The 18,354-nt window shown below is 42.3% G+C and overlaps 1 protein-coding gene and 1 long non-coding RNA gene across 2 annotated transcripts in view; both read right to left on the bottom strand.

Moving 5' to 3' along the window:
* igsf21a (immunoglobin superfamily, member 21a) overlaps positions 1–18,354 on the bottom strand; it is a 205,024-nt gene that overhangs the window by 100,225 nt on the left and 86,445 nt on the right. The gene's annotated exons all lie outside the window — the stretch shown is intronic.
* Positions 13,798–14,005, bottom strand: LOC125302310. Its single transcript, XR_007194887.1, has 2 exons — positions 13,960–14,005; positions 13,798–13,851 (listed from the first exon to the last, which is right to left on the bottom strand). It is a non-coding gene; the product is annotated as an uncharacterized LOC125302310 (long non-coding RNA).

Below are 18,354 nucleotides of genomic sequence, written 5' to 3'. Positions count from 1 at the left end.
CGCACGCACGCACGCACACACACACACACACACACACACACACACACACACACACACACACACACACACACACACATACACATACACACACGCAGACATACATATATATACTCACACAAAGACCACCCACTCCCCCAAAAGGAAATTAAAATTGCTTAAGAACAGGAACCAATTACGGCCTTGTTGAAAATGAGACGGTGGTCTGGAACAGATGGAAAATTACTGGTATCACGCAGCTCGGACTCATACCAGCAAAAATGAAAAGGTATCATAATTGGTCGGCCCAGTGATTTTAATAATAGGGTGTGTTTGTGTAACTCATTGTGAACAGTCCTCAAGTGCTTTTGTGTAAAATAGGGCACCCACCTGGGTAATGGCGCACATGGACAACAAGGGCAAACACATAACATCTACGAGAAACAACTGAACAAGCAGGACATAGGGAGGGAAGTCAACAGGAAATTCTAGACACTGTTTGCTGTTTCTTTTATCACCCATAGTCTCACAAAAACAACCTATGACTCACAGGTTAGGGGTGTGTATAAAAATAATTACAACTATTCCAACATTTTTCTGTTGTTCTGTTGTTTATTCTTTGGCTATTTACATTACCAACAGCGCTATTTTGAGGGTGCTTTGTCAAGAGCATAAGATGGATAAGGTTGGTAGTCTTACTTTCATTGCTCTGCACTGTGTAGGCTACACTAACAAATACTCAGAACAAAGACCTCCACCATAAAACAGAACAAAGACCTCTACCATGGTAGCATAAACTCTATGCTATGCTATGCTGCACTACCATGGCAGTACAACTTGTACCCTAATTCCGTACATTATAGAATGACTGAATAGGGATACTAATGTACTGTAGTATCTCTAGACAGTTGACCAGTTATTCCACCATCCTTGTACACCCCTATCAGAGACCATGGAAAGGAATACAGCTTTGTGATGATAACATCCAAGGATGATATCTAGTTGCATCTCATCTGAAGGATTTGGTCATCTGTATATCTGCATGGCAGATATAGCTTTTCACTAAGATATACTGTATTAGTTTACTTGAGTGACTTCATGATGAACCCTGTGAATGGAAATGCTTATGTAAAAGGAACTGATGAAAATGTTTTTTTCTATCAAAAAGATCATTCACATTCACACAGGTCCATTAGAGTAGCTCTAGTGTCATTTCAGGACCATGGATAGGTCCTGTATGCCTCTACTCTAGCGGTCTTCAACAGGGCCCTTTGTCTGATAGAGACACAGCAAAGGGACACCCTATTAGTATACATATTGTATAACAGGGTGTAGCTTATTAAACCGAGCCAACATTAATATGATGCGTCGGGCTGTCTGTAGGGCATGCATAAAAATACATTGTAATGCCGTGTACAATGTTAAATTATTAATCAAAATAATAATTACTGACAGATTCAGATATTTATAAAACATGTTTGAGTCATTCTTTTCTTGGAGGAAAAAGGGATGAAATCATTTGGCGGACCCCCTGCAGTAACTCTGCAGACCCCCTGCTGACGATCTCTATTCAAATCGCTTCAAAAGATCCACTCACTTCTGTCTACACTTTAGCTGGTAGCACTACCAATCACATTAACATGTGTAAACCACGGCCTACACAGGTCAGCTGATCATTTAGCCTCGCATAATTTTCTTTTATATTTCGTAAAGTTGTATTTCATTGGGTAAAAATTAGATTAATTTACCTCCGCCAGGGCCGCCCAAGTGAAATAATGACTGCGGTTGTCATTGTAGGCGCACCACTATAAACGGACAAATGGCTTCTTGTGGAACCTCGCGGCTTTACCTCGTATCCCTTCAAGGGTGAATGAGTTCAGGAACAATGTGCTATAGCGCAGGCAAACATTGGTAGTGGATGGCCTCGAATTATGGCGGGGGAGGAGAGGCAGCGTGGTGAAAAGAAGATGTTAAGAGGCCACGCCTGGTTTGCTGCGAGATTTCCGACCTTTCCTTCACGGCAGCACAGCTTTGTTTTGTGGCCATGGTGTTAATGGGGTCGCATTATAAATCTCAAAGCGTTTCCGGTCCCAGGCAGGCACGGGGGCGATGAGGCAGCAGAGCATGTTTCTAATGTGTGCTACTTTTTTTTAACACCCCGACATTCAATCTGATTCATGAATCTTCAAACAGAGGCATCTATCGCAAATGTATATGGATTCAATGAACAAATCGCCTCTGCAAAGTCATTGAGCTGGAAGCAATGCTATTAAATCATACACATTTAAGCAGTGCCATAAATGTCTGAATTTCAATTGGCTTGAGCTGCATTCACCTTATTTGCCTGGGACCGAGAACTATCACCAAATGAATCACATGGTCTAGAATATTACACATTTGAAGCTCTACAATTTTGAATTGAAAATATTCAATCTAACATGCTATCTAGCCTAGAGCACAGAATATGAAATCTGTATGGTTTAAAATGATACTGCCAATACAATGATTGAAACCAAAAGAATAGACCAGCGCCACAATTGCATGACAACGTAAATGTGAAATGTAATGTAAATCAGGTTTCTTGGCCAAGTATACTTGCGTATACAAGGAATTTGGTCTGCATTTATCCCATCCGTGAATTAGTGAACACACAGAGCACACAGTGAACACACAGAGAGGAGAAGCACACACTAACCCGGAGCAGTGAGCTTCCTTGCTACAGCGGCACTCGGGGAGCAGTGAGGGGTTAGGTGCCTTGCTTCAGCCTTGCTAAGGGCACTTCAGCCGTTCCTACTGGTCGGGGATCGAACTGGCAACCCTCCGGTTACAAGCCCAAAGCCCTAACCAGTAGGCCACGACTGCCACTGCCCAATAAATACAGCTGCATAGGCCATCCTTAAAGACAAACCCATGTGTGCAGTGTACAGTATAGTCTCACAGACGCTCAGTGTCTGTTGGTCTGTCTGTGAACTCCACTGCTCTATCTGTTTCTTCCCACCGTAAGACTCAACATCAACTGTAGTGTGCTGTAGTTTGTGTAGTATACTGTGTATGGGGCTGCTGGGGATGCAGTGGCTTTCTCTCGACAGCACAGCATAGATAAGGGGCCAGTCCAGGACCTTTACAGTGTCTCTGACAGGGTAGGTAGAGAGCTATGACAGACATGTTAACAGACAATTCTTTGGCTTCAGTGACATCTTCAGCAAAGTTTCCTTGTATAGGTACAGGGAACTGATTTCAATGACAGAAGACACCTCGAAAAAAAAAAAAGAAAAAAAAAGTTTGAAAAAGCGTGTCGCCTTCACATCTACAGTGTGGTCCCAGGAATGTTTTCACGTCTGTTTCCTGGTTTGGACCATTATAGCCTGAAGAAGGTGTCTGCGTGAGGTGTCCTACATTGGCTACAGTGGTTTATCACTGTCTGCTGTCTGCTCTGCCTCTTCTTCCTTCTCTCTGGTCTCTCTCACTATTCATCAACTCCCCCCCTTTACTGCAACCCACACATTTATAGCGTCTCTGTGATTGCCAGTGAAAATGGCCAAGCACTGGAGATATTTTAACAGGCTTTAAAAGAGGTGTAAAGGAGAAGGCTTTGACACATTTATCTGCCCGAATTGTTGTGAATTTTTACTGATGTTTATGTACCTCAGCTTTTTTTATGCTGATGCATCGGTTGTGTAATTGAGTCGATAAATGGCCAAATGCCTGTTTTGCATGTACATAAAGAGGTGTGGAGTGTGGAAAATGTTCTTTAGTCAAATATTGTCAGCCATGTTTGCAAATTATAGTTCTTTCATGTATGTAGATTACTCAACGATGTATTTCTGATGATGCAGTGGATAGTTTCAGAAATGACAAACAGTGACTCAGCCGGCCTGAAGTACTGTATAGATACAACAGTGCTACACAGAATAGCACAAACATAGTGTACATTCAACAGTGAGAGTGAGAAGCATGTCTCATACCATATATAGTATGTAAATCCATGTGTTCAAAAGTTCAGTTCCGCTGAACTTGCGGCTGGCACGCGGCCACACAGTTTCATTTATTTTGTAGTGGCTTCATGGGAACTCACTCCCTATAGACAGTTACAGTGACTGTCATGTCATGTTGCACTGCGAGGAAGAGACTGAAAGTGCATAATGCATTCCAAGGCCAGGCCCCCGGAGCCAAAATGGCTGACTCTGGCGTCAAAAGTGATTTGTTGCCTGAGCATGCGTGCCAGCACCTCTGATGTGGAAAAACCCAAGATGAGAGCAGAGCGTACACATTTTAACTGAATAAATGGTCTCATCACACAAACTTCTCATCAACTTCATTCATGCCTCAGTGTGTCTCACAAAAGAACAACAACTAAACAATAAATATATAACTACCGCAGCACTCAAAACAACTCAGGATCATCCTCACGCCCCACACTTCCTGAAATTGAGTTTCCTATCATTTCAGCAGAACAACTGGACTAAGACAGCAATAAGCAGACAGAAGCAGAGGGGAAAGGCATGAGAAAAAAAGGCAGCTTTTAACACGACACTAACGCCAAAGTGCTTCAGATGGCAGAAAGCCTACCGGACTAAAAGTTTCTGACCGCTGAGATGAGTGGCACTGATTGTCCATCTGTGCACCTTGAGTTCCATTTATTTTTTTTGTTGTTGTTTGTTGTTGACTCCTGCCTACAGGCACTTCAAAAACCATATTTTCTAAAACAAACCCTTGGTATGATGAGTGTAATGGTATTTGTTGTAGACTGTTGGAATCCAGTGAGAAACTGCAGCACATACAAGGGCTCCGGCTCGCATACATCCATGAATGGCACTGATGAGAAAGCCCATCTTACTAAATAAACACACTTTGAGTGTGCTTGTGTGTTTGTGTGTGTGTGTTGGGGGCGGGGGGGGTTTGTATGTGTATGCACCTATGTGCACTGGTATGTATTTGCACATGTGTGTAAGTGTTTGCAAATGTGCGTAACTGTCTAAAAATGCTTACATGTGTTTGCACTTGCTTGCGTGTCTGTGTGTGTGTGTATGTGTGTGGTGTGTGTGTGTGTGGTGTGTGTGTGTTGGATGAAATGCACTGCATGTTGTACTTATTAGCTTTTGTAATGAAGATGTATGAAATCAGAGACCCATGAAGATTTGCACAGAAGAGACATGTGTGTCTCCTTATGAGAACCACAGATATCTTCATTTTGAAAATATTACAGCTGTGCAGTGCTGCTCGCCCTCTCTCTCTCTCTAGTGTGTGTGGTTGTGTGTGTGTGTGTGTGTGTGTGTGTGTGTTATATATGTGTGTTAATAATCCAGCAATGTGGAGTCGGTTATGGAAAAAAAGAGGGAAAAAAGGAGGATTTCATTTTCTCAGATGCCACTTGGCACTAGCTGCCAGAGTCATTAGGCTGGTGAGGAAAATGGTTTACCCAGACCATAGATAATCTTGGCTGAAGCGCAGGCCCAGTGAAGACAGCCTGGAATCACAGCTTTCTGTGTAATTACCACAAAGAGTGCGGGATGAAAGCAACACGCTTTTTTTTTTAGTTTTTCCAACAGATTCCAAGGGCTATACCTTTGAAAAATAAAAAAGGCTATGGGGCCGAGATGAAAGTGGCAAAGTTTACCCTCACTGTTCCAGCACCGAGGCACAATTATGGCCTTAAAAAAAAAAAAGATTGAGATCTTTTTGGGCTTCTGATTTTATTCTTACTTTTGTCCATTGTTCTCTGTAACAAGCACATCATTCAGGTTATGAATGCCCTTTGTAGGACACAGCGAGTCTGAGGTAATTATGCTTATCCGAACTAGGGTGCTTTCAAACTCTCTCACTCTCTCTTTTTTGTTGGCATAATTACTGATTATGTGATTCGTCACCGTGTGAGTGGACAACATTTCTGAGCCCCTGGTTCTTTGTTATGAGAAATTAAATTATGTTTGTGATCAGCTGGAATTACATGCAGGTCATTTGCCTTACTTCAGAGGACACGCCAGCTGAACGCTGTCATTTTTGCTTTTACGAACGTGGACACATACATACAGCTCTTTGACAGGCACTCTGCAAAATCATTGCTTTCTATCATATCACAGCCAGCTGCACAATAATCACAGCTTGGCTTTTTGCTGTAAGATGCCCAACAAAGGAGAAAGGAAATAAACAGACACTGACATGTGCTTCAGTGAGTCCACAAATCCAGTCATACATTCACGGTCAATTTCTGTGGCTTCAACACAACACACTGGAGAGCATTCGGCCACACCGCTCCCATTATCCTCCCTGATCCATGGACTGTGGCTGCCTGAAGACAAAACAACCTTGGACTCACTCGCAATGACCTCATACACATGTTTGTTATGGGGAGGTAATGGTCATCGCTACTACCCCCTGAGAAACCACAGTCTTGGCAGGTTCCTTTTGCTTCAGCTGAATATCGGCACGGCTGATTTTGCTTCTAACCAACCCACATGAGGATGTGGGCAGCACTGTCAGTGGCCAGCATACTGGCACACAATCACACAGGATTGTGGGTCAACTAAAGGTGAATTGGCCACACATGACTACTTCATTCAACACAGCCTCAGAACAGGGTGAGTCCACACATAATACACAATACAGCCAATGAGGCCCCACACTGGCACTCAGCTAGGTAGCAGCCAATGTTTTTCCACATGTGGTCAGTATGTCCATCTTTAATGCATGGGCTCCTATGTGGAATTCCCTCATAGTGGATACATTACATACATACAGTGTAAAACATCAACTTCAACAGTAATGCCATATTCACACTATACAATGTTAGCCCTGATTTTACACTCGCCGTCACTGAAAAAAAAAAGCCCAGATTAGAGACTAATTGGCACTTGCTTGGACCTTATAAATAGGCACTCGCAAAACGGCCCTTGCAAATTGATGTTCTATTGCTGTTCAGATACAAGATATCAAGCAGGCTAAATATCTGGACCTGTAAGGAGGTCCAAATCTTCTTTTGTGGAAAGTGTTATCACCAGTGACTAGTAATCATATGACGACTTTTGAAAGTAATGTAGCGTGTCTGTGGCATTAGTGTAAAACATAGGTTATGTACTCTCTAAAGAAAATATGTGTTGCAATTATACTGCAATTTTCCAGAGTAAACATATCATTTGGACTAAAACTGCAACTTAAAGTAGACATCTCCATCTTGGACATATAAAGGAGTGGGCAATTACAAACTGGAGTAATTAACCAGCAACAGATTTCTTTATCTATGAAACTGGAGCTCATGAGATGAGCTATATGAGCTATGAAAGAGCAGGCAGAAATAACACAGTCAAAATGGTGGAAAAGTGGAGTAATTTGGTTTCTCTTTTTGGAGGAGATCCACCTCAGCCTCAACAAGACAGCGCTTCACTCTTTAGCTCACAATTGAGCGTAATTGTGAGTGGGTGGTCAAATCATCCTCCTTTCCTCGGAGGACATTGGGTCCTACAGCCAATAAATGAGTTGTCAGTGTGACTCATGAATTACATAGCGGGGTGAAACTCAAAAAAATGCAAAAAATAAAGCTTTGTCTCCAAACAAGTGGAGGTCAAGTGGAACATATTTTATGCAAACGGTCAAGGCCCGGTGACTTTAACACGACAGCCTGCATTGCCACAGTAAAGCTGTGGATTAACACTTCACTACCAATCTCACATTTTGTAAAGGGATGACATCATGAAACAAAAGCTGTGTTTAAAGACACTGGAAGTGACGTTACCCAACAACACTTAGACCGCCTTTAATAAGATGTGATGGCACCATTACAACATGACTGCATATTATATGAGTTCATGTTCTGAGTCTATATGGTCAAGGTGTGACAACAACCTCCATTATTATTTAGATTAAACAGCAAATTGTTATTTAAAAAAAAACATGTCCTCTTCGACTAAGAAGAGTTTGTGTAATGTTCTGGGGCAAACAGTGCACAGAGAAGTATTTTTTTACAATGTTGCATGATGCAAATGTTACATGTTTAACCTCCAGTGCTTTTGAAATCTGTACTCCACAAAGATATTGGGTGATGTTTGGAATAATGCCTTTGAGCATTCTAAGTATCAAAGCCCTCTATTTACCAGTGACAACAACACGACTGGCAGGAGGCTAAGCATCCAGTTGCCTCTCGGAGAAAACACATCCCCACAGGATATTTTGGTACAGGATATTGTGCTGCATTTGGCAAACCATTAACTCCATGAGCAATTAAGGCCTCACATCAAGCAGAAACTACATTTTTAGTATTTTTGTTAATTCTTTCCTTCCTTTTTTTTTTTTTTTTTTTTTTGGGGGTTTGTATGGGATGTGAGGGAGAAAGAGAGTTAAACAAAATCAAGGCTAACAGCGAGCTTTTGTCTTAACTGGGACACTGCAAATTGTCTTTATTTATTTACTTCTCAGTCGTAGGTAATCGTCAGCTGGCCGCTTGGTTTCATCTGAGTTTTTTGGCTCCCTCCTCCAGTCAGAGCTACTACCAACTCCTTATGAAGCACAGCGGAGACCCAATGAATCAGCACTTCTAATTAAGCAGATTCGTTCTTGCATCATTTTTTCTTCATCTCCAGCATTTTGTGATAGTCCACAGTTGGTTGGCATTACAAAAACAATCAGGAGGGAAAAAGACAAGTAAACATGTCAGCATGTTTCTCCTCAGCTCCTGTGTTATCATATCGTGTCTAAATGATGTAAGATTTCATGAGAATGCAATTTTCCGCATCACACCAACAAACACGAAATAATATAAGGACAGAAACACAAAAAACAAAGCCTACACATTTCTGTATCTAGCATGAGAAAAACTACAGATACTGTAGACTGTAAAAACAGAGACTGTGTAGACTGTAAATTCTTGGGAGGAATGGGCAGTCCTTTCTGCTAAAGCACAACATTTGCATTAGGTGGAGGGGGACTTTGGACAGCATGGCTATATGATCCTGCCGAGTCAGGCCTTCAAATCCTCTCACCGCCGCTCCAGCCAATGCCAATGGCTGTCATCGGCTAGCCTGCAGCATCGCCTCCAGGGCCCAGAGCTTCCCTCTGCAGTCGGTCAGTAGCAGCAGTCGCAGTCGCAGCAGCAGTAGCAATGACGACTCTGCTGTACCTCTCTGCTTGCTACATACAAAATGGCCTCGCTCTCTCAACCCGAATGACAACACCCCCTCCCTCCCTCCTCTTCCTTAAAAAACAACAACACATGAGTAATGCCTAGGGCATTGAATGATACTTTATTTATTGCGGTGCCATCGTGATGTGGACGAATGGTTGACTGTGGGTGATTGCTTTTTGACATTTACAAATGTGGCCGTCAGTGATGAAAGGCTGAAGTGCATTATAGCTCGCAGCGGCTAACGCAGTGCCAGCGGCCCCCGCTCTGTATCTCCCTGTCTCTGCCTCGGCCATTGCTGTAGCCACTCCTCCAGCTGCTGTCACCGCAGCCAAGATAATCTCCGTTCATCAGCTGAATTTCCCTGCTCTTACTCGGCCTCTCCACACCAGACCCTCCGCCTGACGCACGCTTATAATAATGGATTAGGAGATCTCCACATAATGCCCTTCTGGTGATGATGCAGCTGCGGGGGAAGTCTAGGGCAAGGTACAAAAGGTTAGACCACTAACAGATGGCGACTCCTCAGTAACCCATGCGAAAGAACACATCAGCCCACAGCAAGAGCTGGCTGGTGTGCCTAAATAAGGACAAAAAACTCTCTCTTTTTCTTTCTCCCTCTCTCTATCTCTCTTTCTCTCTCTCATCCTACATGGTCCAAGCTGGTCAAGCATGTTCAGAGGCAGCACTTGCAGTTGTCACCCAGCTCTTGGCTGGAAAAATATATAAGTGGCTAGCAGGCTGTCAATATCTCGCCGGCATGGTAATGGGAACACTAACATAACACTTTGTCTCAGCAGCTGATCGATTGGAAATGAGCTAACATAAGCAACATCGGCAGGGGGGCGAGTGAGCCTCACAGGCCTAAATCAGACAGACGTCTTCAATGGGGCCGGGAGAGGCTAATCTACCCCATTAAATCAGGCCAGAGACGGAAGGGAAGCCACAGCGCAGCCCATTTTCCTCTGGAATTACTCAGGGAGCGACCACAAACATTCAGCCCTGGCTTCATTCTGCAGGAAATTATTCATTTTTAGGCATAGGCAAATCTACTGTATATTGGAGTGTTATAAGGGGATGGTTTGTTTTGACTGCAACTGGCAAGTCATTGTAATGAAGTTATGTTGCTGTTTTTGGAGACTGGAGATAAAATCAGGTCTCCAACATTGTCAAGTTTTTATTTATTTACTTTTTAAAAATTTCAGAATATTTGCAAAAGCTTATAGTGTCACTAATCTCAGGATAAATCACAATAAAAAGGGATTTCAAAACAACTACCTCACTGTTGGCATTCAATCTTGTATGTTAAGACCAGCATCTCTTTGTTCTATCCGGATGGGCTACAAATTGACAAGCAATTAGCTTACTTGTCACAGCCTTTCAGTTCTCCACTGCAGATATGTTGCAACCCACGGAAGGTAATTGCATAGCTTCACTATCTAACACCTTACCTGATTACTGATGTTGGTTTAAATCCAACAACAAGTCTATTTGACCCTTTCGATATTACTTGGATCTTCACTTCTTGATGCCTATCTCAAGCCATTCATCACAGTGAACTGCACCCACAATACAAATGCTCAGGTATCTGAGGGAATGAAAGAGGGTGGGGGGGGCAAAAGGAAAAGGTTTCCATTTCACCTATAGAGAAGTACTCTAATTGTCCTGATATTTCTCAGCAATTTTCAGTGTCCACACCCACCCCACAGGAAAGAAAAACTGTCAGCCAACGGTGACTCATGACAAGGAAAGAGGACGGTTTAGCCAGATGTCATCCAACTGGAGATCTTTTTGAGGATCTGGCTCTGACCCAAGGTCAGATGCCGTCTGGCCAGAAAGTAGAACAGGCAGTGGGCTACCAGAGTACACCTAATCTGAGCCGGTCAGGCACTTGATTCTGAAAAATCCTGGAGATTTGTGGAGATTTGGGGTTAAATCAAGTGATGGAGCCATTTGGAGCCGAAGCCACTGAATCGAACGCCTTCATTTGCCTCGCTCAGTTGGAACTGCAAATGAAAATGTCAAAGGGAAAGAACGAAAAGAAGACAGAAAAAAAGAAAGAAAGAAAGAAAGAAAGGGGGAAAAGAAGGTACACTGGCAGGTCCTTAGAGAGGGGCTTATTCTCAGACAAAGTGGCCAATAAAAATGGGACAATATGTCTGAGTAGTGAGCAGTGTCTCATTCTGCCATTCTCACACATGCTTTGGTGCACTCTCTGAGTCATTTTCACTTATCCTTCTCCCTCATTGTGGGCAAATGCAGTCTATATCTAAATCTAATGCCGGGGTTCATTAAAAATGAGGCTATTGTGCTTGAAATTTGAGTGCAGAAAAGCATTTCTGGCAAGTTGCTAACATTTTTGCTTGTTGTTTTTAAGAGAAAAAAAACACTTTGACTCACAAACAAAACACAATGTAACCATGATTGTTCTTCACTGCAATATAGCTAATCAAGAAATGGAACAAAATATACCTGAGAAAAAAGCTGATATATCTCTGTGGACTTTGTGCCTTATTGTGCTTCTGTTAACATTTGTGGATATTTTTGTCTGTTTGTAAAGACTGTCACAGGCATTACTGGGTGTTTGAAGAGGGAATGCTGATAAAGGAATTTGCAAATACACATGACTAAAAGACAGATAAAATTTTATTCAGAAAAGTATGCTCAGTGTCGCTTTGATCACAGTTTCTGCATACAATGAAACAGAGCTGGGGGGAATTTGAAATCTTTGTAAAAAGATCATTATTTTTACTGTAACAACAAGTGAACAATCTGTGCACCTAAGAAGGAAAGCGAAGGAAAGAGAAAGGTTGGGGGGGGGGGTAGTGGTTAGTTGGTGATTGGTGTGAATAAATGAAACTGTTAGGTAACTGCTTTTGGGAGGATAACGTGATGGGATTATTTCGAGACTGGCCACATGAGACATGCAGATTGGAGAAGGGCAAGGCAAGGCTGGCTCCAGATTGGAGGCAAAGTGAGAGAATCCGGGAGAAAAGGCAGCCTCTCTTCACAGCAGCTGCAGCAGGAGAAGGGGAAGAGAAGATATGAGGAGGAGGAGGAGGAGCAAGAAGAAGAAGAAGCAGATAGGGGCTTTGGAGTGGTTGGGGAAAGGAGAGGATGATAAGGCTGTCACCCTCTTTGGCTGGAGATAAAACAAGGAGAGGAGAGAGAGAGAGAGAGAGAGAGACTGTCAGCACTGATCGGCACTTCCATAAAAAAAGCCCTCCACTCTTTTGTGTGTGTGGAGCAGGAAGCTAAACCCCTCGTTCATATTCACCACTTAAATCCTAGCTTTCACAACTTCCTTAGCCCAGTTAGGAGCTCTTGGGGAAAGACACTGAAGAGAGAGGGAGGGATTAAAAGACACATGCCATGGTGGAAAGAGAAGGAAAACAATCTGTCCAGACTCGCTTGATTGGCCCCTGTGCCCTCCTCCAGGTGCTTTATCGTCGCTTGGGTCCCATTGGCTCTCACAGACATTTCTCCAAGATTCCTCGATGTCAGCGTGAAAGTGCTCCCTCCGCAGCACTGGGGTAAGACTAACACCGCGCAGAGTGATGGGTTGAATTAATATACTTTAGCTCCGCGGGGAGTATACTGCCCTCTCTTCCCCGATGCCTTTCAGCGCCGCGGACTCAGAGGTCAGCCACTCAGTTTTTTTTATTTTATTTTATTTATTTTTTTCCCCTCTTTTCACACGAACAAAAATCTATTATAAAACCTCTTCTCTTTTCACACAATGTGCTATACCCACCGGAGGAGAGAGGGACTTTGCTTTAATTGTTTCTCCCAAAGCCACGATGCTGACCCAGTTATCTGCACTTCAGGACGCGGCTAACCAGGGCCTGTGGAGCTACAAAAAGGACCACTTATTGATCCCACTGAGGTCTTTGGTGGGGTGTGTGTGTGTGTGTGTGTATGTATGGGGGGTTGGGGTTTGACGGGGCAATAATATTACAAACGGTTAATTTCACCCAGAGCCATATAAAGGTAGAGTTGCGACAATGGGTGTTCAAAATTCGTTAAGGTCACTCGAAATGGTTCATGTAAACTTCAAAAAGTTCCCGGAAGTGATTGACAATGGATTAGAATGCATTAAATAAGCTACTGTTCAATGAGACACAGAGCCACAATTTTGGGTAATTGACAGACAATAAATGCATTGATATACAATATTTATAACACAGTGTAATTATTGTGTAAACTGTGTAGTTATCCTACCATTACAACAATAGGCTATTAAATTAAATTCCAGACCGTAGCCTGCTAAATATCGGAAGCTTTTTTCTCCCTTTTACGTATGTGTAATTTAATATTAATTTCTGTACAAAACCAAGACGGGAGATTCTTTAGAAAACACAAAGCACCCACCCCATAAGTGTAGCCTAGGCCTATCCAAATTATCGTTATAAAAAAAATGACCTAGTACGTGACTCAGCTGTAAACAGTGTTTTTGAGACTGCGTGTAGCCTACAAAAGCGCATGGAGATTTTAATTTTGCAATGAGAAACTTTAACAAGTCTAACATTAACTTGTTTTAGTTTTCTCCCCAACGTTTTCTCTGGTAGTTCTTCACTGATCTGAGATAATGAGCGAACTCATTCTAACATCTCTCCAGTGTAATGGTGGGCATGTTAAGTTAACCGTAGCATTACCTACACAGTTTTCTCTGGTAGTTCTTCACTGATCTGAGATAATGAGCGAACTCATTCTAACATCTCTCCAGTGTAATAGTGGGCATGTTAAGTTAACCGTAGCATTACCTACACAGTTTTCTCTGGTAGTTCTTCACTGATCTGAGATAATGAGCGAACTCATTCTAACATCTTTCCAGTGTAATGGTGGGCATGTTAAGTTAACCGTAGCATTACCTACACAGTAACCCCATGGTAATGCGATGCGAGTGATCATAATAACATATAAAACGTGATATAGTCCTTGATAAATAACCAGGCTACTGTATGAACTCACCGTTTGTCATTCACCGTGCTGTGAATACAGCATTAAGATGATAGGCTAAAGTAACCTGACCCTAGCCAGATCAAAAAATGCTTGCATATGATTGAATAAGCCACTTGTCCGTCATCTATTGACGTGCTACTTCAACCACTCACATCGAAGCCAACCCGTGACGCTAATAACAGTGTCGCTTCTACGCTATGTCACATCTATGAAACTCCCGCCCTGCGTCCTGATTGGCTGAACCATAAAGTCGGTTGCAGAAATCACTCTCAATGGAAGAGGTCCCAGATGGATGTGAGTGAAGCTAGGCGGAGCTATAGCGGAACGAAATTCATCTGGCTAGGGTCAGGTTAAGGCTAAAGAGCTTGAGATTCAGACAACCTGCATGGTTGTGCTCATCCTGTCAGAAAATAGCAATTTGATCAGTGATCATGCATCATCAGCGCAAGCTTGGTTTGAAACTGGTTTCTGGGGATGGGGTTTACACAATCCTTCACTGGGCTAGTGCCTGCTGTGTTAATATGACCGTGCTGATGCTAACAGCTGCAGCTCCCTCAAATCTATATAGGTTCTCATTTTATATTAGGCTAGCTTTTGCCAATGAAAATGAATGCAACATAAAAAAACAGTAGGCTACTGCTAACTGAAGAAACGTTTACGTTACTGTAAGGAAATTATTATCATTGTATAACCATTTGTGTAAGCTGTAAGCAGAAATATTGTTGTGCTGAGTCCTAAGAACAGAGAGTTCAAGTTAAATGTTGTTGTGCTGAGTTTTAAGAACAGAGAGTACAAGTTAAGTGTGCACCCAGACAGACAGGAACTGCACCCTGTCTCTGTGTGTGTGTGTGGGTGAGATAAGAGTATGTCACAATAAAGTCGCTATGTCTTGCTTCCTATTTTCTGTGTGCATCTGTACAATAAAAGACACAGCTTTTGGGCTGCAGAGTCAGAGACTGATGGTGTGAGGAATTCTTCCTTACATTAGCAGGCTCTCCTCTTGGTACCAGAGTTTTTGTGGGCAAAGCCATACTACGTGTTGTGGTTCTTATATCTCTATATGTTGGGGTTAAATTCCCTGACAGTTACCAACAATCTTAACATCAAACTCAGCTTCACTGCTGCAAACAAATTTGGCTATATGCTTCGCCATATAACGAACCAGCTAGCCTTGTGATAACAAAATCTTTACCTTTTGTTTATTCCACTGAAAGTTATCCACATGTCAAACGATTAAATACACAGTTATGGAGGAATTGTTTTGGGGAAGCAGTTGCACTATATCCCACTTTTGCTGCCTTTAAGCCACTTAAATCCATAGCCTAGATGAGCATTGCGCACATAGACATAATATACATAGACATAATATACATTGGCTGCTGGAAATGAGAAATGCGGCCGCCATCTTGGACCGGTCATACTCCTCGTTGCGTTGCAGCAGAAGACACAAGATGCCAGCCCTGTGCAGCATGTTCCTGCTCAAATCGGCGGACCATCGCAAACAGGCCTCGGGGGATTTACTTTTCACAAGTAAGATTTAACATTACCGTACTATTGGTTGTATTTTGTGAATATAATATTACCAGAGAGTTGAGAAGGAGCAAGAATCTTTGATATTACTGTATGAAAATCGTAGCCAGCTATCTAGCTAGGCTATGTTTACTCGGTGTTCACCCCGGCTATGAACTAAGACTTGATAAGTCATATTCCATAACACTGACTTACCCAGACAGCATTTAACCTCCTAACTTCCGTATCCATCCAACCTTCGGTCGTCAAATGTCTATGGGAAATACCATGGCGTTTTGAAAGATCGTACCTGTCAAACTCTGTAGGTGACAAAGTGGAAAAAGCTGCTGGGCAGATTGGCCTACACACTTAAGCCATCTAGTTTCCACTGAATTTGACAATCAAAAAATCCAGTGGAAACTAGATGGCAGAAGTGTGTAGGCCAATCTGCCCAATAGCTTTTTCTACTTCGCAGATGTTTTACCGGTATGACATTTCGAAACGCCATGTTATTTCCCATAGATAATCGACGCCCGGAAGTTGGATGGATACGGAAGTTACGGAGGCGGGACTTATTCTGGAGAGGTCTATGGGACCTATCTTTCAAAAAAATTTGAACGGCAGTCTATGGCGAAAAATAAATTATTTTCTGGTCCCGGTTGACTTGTGCCTTGAATTACCCATATGATGTTTGTCAATTTTAAAGACAATTTTTCATGTAAAGACATTTGCAGATTGTTTCGTAACTATTGAATTACAACATTGTGAAAGATCGTAATTCAAACGACTACAACCCATCAGTCGCGCTAGTGATGTTAGCTCATTGACAGCCACACTAGATAGGGAGGGAAAGTAATCTCATCGCAATCTAGTGGTTGTGTTCCTAGAGTTTAGCGGAGTGGATGGGATTTTTTTTTGAAAAAATATATCTCGGTGTAGCCTAGAAATCTAGACGCGCCCCTAGCGGCCGCAAATTACATTTGCTGCCAGGGCTAGTCTAGCAACTCTCCGTTGGCTTGTGAGCTCCAGAAATCGAAACTTAATCAGGCCAATGAAATCGTGTATAGAGTCGTTAGGTGGGCTTAACATAATGATTGATGGCAGAGTTGCAACGGTTTGGCTTGAATTCCCTGCTACTTGAAAACAAATAAGATGGATGTTGCTGCTGGCAAACAGTGTGACACGAGTTAAGCTTTTATTAAGTAGGCAAACGTTTGAACTAGCCAACTAGCTCCGCTGGTGGGAAACGCATGGGACTCATAGCGCTGCCGCTGTCCTATTGCGTGCAGAGGGAATTTGAAAGACAATTGATTATCCCGCCCCTCGGACTGAGCACTGCGAACGGTGAGTGTCCAGACCCTACATTTTAATGTGGGTCTGGCTCGTCAGGCTAATCTCGGTGCACATTGGGATCTTAATTTAATGCCTTCCATATGTGAGGCACTGGGGTCACCTCTATTGCTTCAAGTGGCCATACCTTATTTTTAGGATCAGTTGAATTGTTTCGAGTTTTTGTCGTAACATGGTGATAATGGATTACAGTTGCATGTGACGTCACAAGTTTGGGTGCTTAATCTCTAACTGATCACGGCAATTTGCTTAACTGGCTTAACATATTTTTGTAATAACGGAACGTGATGTAAACCGCATGGTGATAACTTTTATGTCTGGATAACTGGTGTTGTGCTTCTACTTACATGAAGATCTGGCCGTAAGTGTTAAGTGTCAATGCTAACCAGGCTAATAAACAAACCATACTACCGTGAGTAACGTTGAAGGGTAATAAGGTTAAGGTCTTTTGCCAAAGTCACGTGACTTCTTTTGTAGATCGTTTATGAAACAAAAGGAGCAATTTCGATTTTTTGAAATAAGGCAAAATAGGGTCTGACATTTTCACAGTTAGAAGATTATTATTGTATAGACACTGAAAAATATTTTTGGTGGATAACATCTCTGATTTGGCTTCACAATATTTTTTTAAAAATAGGTCTATAGGACTTAACATTGGAGCTGCTCTTCGATGGGAACGCAACCACTTGGGGCGCTGGTTTTCACTTTCCCTCCCTATTGTACAAGCATACCAGCAACAGGTCTTAATTGGGCTTTCCTTGCCGAAGAAAATACCATGAGTCAGAGGATTAAACACATCAGGTAAGTTGTATTCGTCCATAGACTGTACATTACATACTGTTAAGTGACATAGCAGGCAGCAAGATGCAACCGTTAACTAGCATAACAGCTCTTATCGTTTCATTATGTTGGTGGCATTACATCGTTCGAGACGAGAGATGTAGTCCACTGAGTGGATTCGCACAAAACCAACATAACTTTTGAAGTCTATCGAACAACAGTACTTTCTTGACGTGAAAAATTATCTTTTAAATTCACACACATCATATGTGAAATTCGTGGCACAATTCAAACTGGACCAAAAAATAATTGTTATCTCTCCATTAACTCCCGTTCATATTTTTTTGAAAGATAGGTCCCATGGACCAGAAGTAGAAGGGCGTGACTTCGGCTCTCTATGCCCAAGAAACGTCACGTCATAAAAGTTGTAGGCCTAGCCTACTAAACGCAAAAACTTAATGACAGCTTGTTCGTGGTGGAGAAGTGCTGCCTAATTGAAATGGGATAGGCAAGGGTTATCTTATATTCGGCTATTACGTGTGGCACATTTATTGGGCTTAACCTCTTTTAATTTATTTGAGGAACTGATAAAGACTGAGCAGCAGAAAAGTCATATCGATACATAAATTGTTTATTATTATAATTAGGCTATTGATAGCCTACTA

Source organism: Alosa alosa, chromosome 10, assembly GCF_017589495.1.
Source record: "Alosa alosa isolate M-15738 ecotype Scorff River chromosome 10, AALO_Geno_1.1, whole genome shotgun sequence".
NCBI lineage: Eukaryota > Metazoa > Chordata > Actinopteri > Clupeiformes > Clupeidae > Alosa > Alosa alosa.
Note: the sequence above shows the minus strand (reverse complement) of the source record. Positions and strands in the feature narration are given on the sequence as shown.